The sequence below is a fragment of the Lepisosteus platostomus genome, chromosome 23 (genome assembly GCF_059453375.1).
Source record: "Lepisosteus platostomus isolate fLepPlt1 chromosome 23, fLepPlt1.hap1, whole genome shotgun sequence".
Lineage (NCBI taxonomy): Eukaryota > Metazoa > Chordata > Actinopteri > Semionotiformes > Lepisosteidae > Lepisosteus > Lepisosteus platostomus.
Genome location: NC_142633.1, coordinates 5,035,138 through 5,041,215, shown reverse-complemented (window position 1 = coordinate 5,041,215; position 6,078 = coordinate 5,035,138). Strand labels below are relative to the sequence as shown.

General features: G+C 37.4%; 1 long non-coding RNA gene across 2 annotated transcripts; it reads right to left on the bottom strand.

Annotated features, from left to right (window-relative positions):
- Positions 1 to 405: 405 nt before the first annotated feature.
- Positions 406 to 4,473, bottom strand: LOC148641887 (uncharacterized). Of its 2 annotated transcripts, XR_015929624.1 has the most exons (3): positions 4,432 to 4,473; positions 4,194 to 4,300; positions 406 to 2,030 (listed from the first exon to the last, which is right to left on the bottom strand). It is a non-coding gene; the product is annotated as an uncharacterized LOC148641887 (long non-coding RNA). The 2 variants fall into 2 exon arrangements; XR_015929623.1 differs by lacking the exon at positions 4,432 to 4,473 and having other exon boundaries at positions 4,194 to 4,379.
- Positions 4,474 to 6,078: the final 1,605 nt, after the last annotated feature.

Below are 6,078 nucleotides of genomic sequence, written 5' to 3'. Positions count from 1 at the left end.
TATTTATTTTTTTAAGTGTTAAAATAAAATTATTAGCCCATACACCTAGACAGGGAGTGTTGTGGATTTGTGATAACTGAAACGGGGGCACTGTGTTTTCAAAACTGAGAACTTCTGTTTTAAGGTAAAGGTCTCGGGCTCTAGTGCTGAAGGTGGCAGTATCTTCTAGTTTTTAATCTCAAATGATGGCATTAATGATATCATTGTTTTAATTATAATAATTGACAAGTAATGATAATTAGTAAAGTTAATAATTAATCAAAGTCATAATTATAATTAGCATTTGTAAGGATCAGAGTGTATGTGACTATAGATACAGTTGGGTCCTAAAAAAGAGACCAGATAACAAAGATGGTTGTCTCATGAACAACGTTCTAAAGATGTGGACAAGAAGGCGGTGGAGGCTTATTGCAGTCAAAGCAAAGTCTTTATTTTAAGGAACAACCGCACACTCAATCACTTAAGAGTCACTGCTCAAAAGGCAAGAGAAAAGTGCACAGAATTGGTTAAAAAGATACAATAAGAAGGATAAAACAAAAGATACAGTAATACTGCAGATTGTAAATCAGGGACAGGCAGCTCCAGTCCTGCAGGTTTTGGCACTGCTGAACAGCAGCAGCACATGATTAAAACACAACTGATTGTTATTCTTAATTAGTTCAATTAATGGACATGATCTATATGGATGCCTGGATGCAATTCCTGGATCAATTATCTGTTAACTACCAAATATTCTAGATCAGTGGTTCCCAGTTCTGGTTACCCACACACCTGCTGGTTTTTGTTGCAGCCGAGCCTCTTGTAACACAATCAAACCCATCTCTGACTTGATAATAATTCAGATTAATCTGAACTGTTTGTTCCCAGCTCTTTAACATGTTGGAGCTTTGACCATTGTGTTTAGTAAGTGAAATAAAATCCCTAACTTGTGACAAGTAACAAATTACAAATATTCCAATGAAGCCACTACTTCACTAGATCAATCAAGGCTTCAATGATCTGATGGAGGTGTGTGGGGCACCAGGACCAGGACAGGCAACCACTGGACTGGATCAAAGCTCAGCTCAGCTCAGCTCTTAACCACCTGCAGTAAATAAGCTCTTGAGTGGCTTGAAGGCCAATTCACCAGCTTCTCCCTCTGCAGCTCTTCAACTGCTGCAGCTTTGAAGAGACGTATCAACCTGCAGACGCAGCACCGCTGTAGGTGACCATGTGGCCTCCACTCTTCTTCAAGCTCTCTTCTTCTGTTCTGATTCTTTAAGGTCTGAGAGGAATGAAAACCAGACTGAAATGTGATGCTGAAGCACTGCCACTGGCTGGCCCTGTTCTACACTATACTGACGGTCAATTGATTCAAATCTTAAGTAAATTTAAAAAAAAATGTATGCATATAGTATTTGAACATTTTTGGAAAGGAAATGAAGCTTGATGGAAATTGACAGGATACTGTTTTGCCCAGTGCAAGAAAAAAAAAGTTATTGTGTTGTATGTATGCCTGTCACAGGTCCTACTCCTAGCGCCTGGACTGCCCTGTGAGGGGAATTTTACTTCAGTGGCATAAAGGAGCTCCCCTTGGGACAGTGTATGGTCTTCCTTCATAATGCACAGGTTTACATGTATTGTCTTTCAAGTCACAGCCGAGAATGATTTTCCTGTATTTACACTTGGCTCTGTAGGAACATCGTGTGTTTGTTCTCTTTTTCACTTCACAGACTTCAAACCGTCTAATACTTTTACACAGATTATTAAGATTGACTCTCCGTCCTTCATTCTGGCACACCCTGATCACTTCTGAAGTGCCGTTAGTGATAAAGGAGTTTAATTTCCTGTGACACAGTCTTCTCTGGTGCATTAAACTACTCCATCCCCTATTGTTGGTTGGTTTGGAACCTAGAATATGTTTTATTCTGAAGCTGTCATAGCCATGTTGGTTCTGATAGTAGCAAGCTTGCTGGACAGCACAGTGCAGAAGTGCCAGCAAGGCAAGGCCCATTATCACCAACTTCACCATGTCTCCTTGTACTCAAGATCTGTGGGAAATACAGAAGGAAAGAATTTCAGTCCTACATGCTTGAACAATGAACAATGAATTAAGCTGATCGCTTTCTTGGTCTGACATAAATTTGGGGATTATCTTCATTTAGTGTAACAGCCTTTCATTGTTTTATCTAATAGCCGTTTCTTCTGAGATTGTAAATTAATTTTAAAATTAAGGAAGTCTAGAATTACTTAATTTATTTGTTCTCAATCCTAGTTCTGGGTAACCCCTGAATCATCTTGTTTTGCTCTCATCGAGGTCTTTGTTACAAATCATTTGTTCAATTTTCTTTGTCAGAACTTTAAAAAAATGCTTTCTGCTCTTAACGAGCTGAATGAGATTTGAAATCAGTTCGAACCCTGTGTTAATCAGCGATGCCCTTATTCATGTGTGTGAGCTGAAATATTGGAATGACTCACTGTGGGAGTTGTGTGATACAGCGTCATTCCCACCTGTGTCTGTTCATGGTCACCTATTAAGATCTGTGTATTCTGAAATAAGGGAGCTTGTTCTTAATTAGCAAGCTGAGGAGAGATGGCATAAGGTTCTGTGTGCTGGAGGTGAAATAATGCACTTTAATTGGTGTATTTTTGAAGTATTGAGGGCAGAAAAATTCTAAACCGACAAGTAGATTATTGACAAACACAGGGATTCTTCAGAACCAGGCCTGAGGACCACCGACTTCACTGCACTCCAGTGGGAGAGACTTGTCTTTAGCCTTCAAGGGAAAAAAAACATGGGGCTTATTGAATACCCATGTTTTTGAAGACTATTTTTTATCATAGTTATAAGCTTTAAAAGCTGAAAAACATACAATTTATTAACATCATACAATTTATTTACTATTTTTTATCATAATGATTTTCACAACTCAATAGGTTAAAATAAGCCTTTTAGATTAAAAAGCTGATATTTTATTGCAGGATTTTTTTCACTGCAAAATTATAACTCTTTGTATTGCATTCAGTAAGAGCTGTTGATTATAATTTCCAATTTTAAACTTACAGATTTGGGTATTCAGACAATACAAGGTGCAAATATACCCTGGCCTATGTGCTATCACTTCTCATTATTTATCCACTAGCCTTTTCGACATCCTTATTGGACAATTCATATGGTTCTGCTTTGGCACTGACTGTCAACATGTTAGCTTTGTTCTTTACGTTAGTTTTTGTTCTTCACTTTAGTGCAGTGATGGTATGCTATTATATTGCACTGTTTCTCTGATGAGTGATATTTTCAAATGCATTTTGGATTTGGAAATGATTTGAGTGGGTGTATCCTTATTGTTATATCCATAATATCCATAATGTTATATAATTATATAGTATCTTTGAAAAGTTCTTATGTCACCTTTGGATGACGTGCTTTGAATTGACTAATCATATTGATCTGTGTCTGGTGAATAATGTTTTAAATGGATTCGTATAGATACTGGATGCTATCAATTATTTGATTTGTGATGTCATTAATCTTGAGATGTTTGGTGAATTCAAATAGGCAGCAACGATTTTCTGCCATTCTGAACTTTTTCAATAGTAATTTATTTAATTCAGGTGGGTAGCTCTGTCAGCATGCGTAGGCTGCAAAGGAAAAAGCAATAGGTTTATTCCATGCTGAAAAGACACTGGTCTCACCCGAAGAAGGCTCCACAGCCGAAACATTGTGTTTTCTTTCTTCTCTTTTCAGCATGGAATAAACCTATTACTTGTTCCTATTTATTTAATTCATTCAGTACTTCATTTTTCGCTGCATATAAAGGAGGATCTTAGATTTAACTGTTTTAATTGCCTCAACATAAAATACACATCTAAGTAATGTCTTAGGTGTGTAGTTTTCATTTTCTCTGAAACATTATTTGAGTACAGCAATTTTAAAATCCTATTCAATTGATTTTTATATAGTGCCTTTCACAACAAGGTTGCAGCAAGGCACTTAAAGTTATTTTTGAACACCTTATTTCAACACTAGACATTTCTCATAAGCCTGTGCATATATTATACTGTAAACAGTTTCCATTAGGCCTAAATTAAATTAGTACTGTACATTTTCATCTTCATCTCTCCTCTGTGAAACACAAAGAAGTCTTTTAACAACAAACAAGAAGAACAATTAAAATCAATGAGATGTACATTAAGAGTCACTCTATACGAACCCAACAGGTCCAAGCTGCAGCTGTTGTACTGTTGTGTAGACTGGGCGCTGTTCTTGGTGGAGGGTCTGGTCTTTGTGATCCACTTCAGCCAACAAAGATGTCTTTCCCTTCAAAGAAAAGGACTTCAAGAAATTAGGACTGTTTTATAATACAACCTTTTTGACTTCAGAGCTGATAATACTTAGCTTTTACCTATAAACTAAAAAGAATGTGTCTTATAGAAGAACAGATGTCTTACTGTCTGCACCAAGTTACTGTATTTACCTCTCTCCCTGTCTCTAGAGATGTGTGGCTTGAAGTTCCTCTTATTTGCATTTTATAGTGACAAGCAGAGCAGCATCTTGATATTGAGTTTGATTAGATATCATTCTTTAACACACTGTTGTTGTTTCCTAAAGGCAAAACTGCTTCTTAAATTGTCAAGTGAAGTGTATTTTATTATCTTCACTTTGCTGTGACTGAGGTAGTTTGTTTCTCTTACTGGATTTCTTCAGTACTGCTTCACAGAATAAAAGGAATAATTGAACAAAAGATGCTGATTTATCTGAAAGAGAAAGTTTTGTGTTGCACTGCGTGTCAATAGTAACAATCAACATAATTTGAGGTGACAAAGTATTAAAAATCCTCAAATACACTAAAAAAAGTTTGTCCAATGCATTTCTCCAAATAAACCAGAGGATATAAGCAACTTTGTTGAAGCGTATTTAAAAATGAGAACAGGAGACATGTCTCTACATAGTGTTGGGGGAGTATGGAACAAGCTACCCAGCCATATTCTTGAATCTGATAACTTAATACCTTTTTTTCCAAGAAATGACTAGATGTGATCCTTTTATTATCAACCAATCTGGTAGGTACCTAAGGGTTTAATAATTTGAGGTCCTCCAGTTTTTTAATCATTTTAATAAAGCAACAGTGCACACATGAATTTTGATTATTAGATACATTTAAATAAATATGCATAAATGCACACACAGTGCTGAAAAAAAGCCTGAAAAGATAATGGAAATTTCAGTTTTTACCAGAAAATCCTTCTTGAAATAAAACCGTCTTAAAAAATATTGGATGTGAAAAAGTGAATCCATAGTTTCAACGGTTCAATTATGAGAATAATTAGAATCATCTGTATAAAAAATTTGGTACAGCGTGGAGGCTGTGGGGGGGAAGGCCCATCCTCTATAAAGATCAGAGCCATTGTGAGTTTGGTCTTCATCAGATAGGGGTGTGGATGAAAGGGACAAACCTGTCCCATTCCTACTCCAGGACCCCTGGCACGCTCAGCTGGGCTTACCCTTCCACAACTAGTCTTCCCTTCACTGGAAGATATGTGTTCCATGATTTTTGAGACTTACTGACATGCCTTACCCTTTAGCACCCAGTTTACAACTACTAGTACTAGTCTACTACTCCTAAGAGATTCCTGAAAATTGTAATAAATCCAGGAATACAGTACACACTAGAAAAACAAATGCTATACTCTGTATCTCTTTTTTTAACTAAATCCAATGCCTAACAAAATCCTTGCAAGCCTTCATTGTCTCAAACTTCTCAAGCCTAAAATGGGTTAGCACTGCCAGCTGGCTGCTGATGTTTAAGCACAGGAGTTGAAGAAACACTCCTCTCTCTCTTTCCTAGCGTTAATCCCGCATCAGCAGGGTCCGCTTGTCGGCACGCCCGTTTCCATTTGGTGGTTTGAACCAAATCTTTGAGCTGACGTTGACATTAACTGCGACTAAGAAATACTCCAACCGGCGCGTCGCTCCACCTGCCATCTGAGTGGGAGGGGGGGGAGGAGAACAAAGTAATGTAGCCAATTCATAGAGGGGGATTATTAGGAGGCATGGAAAATTTGGCCAGGACGCCGGGGTTACACGCCTACTCTTTT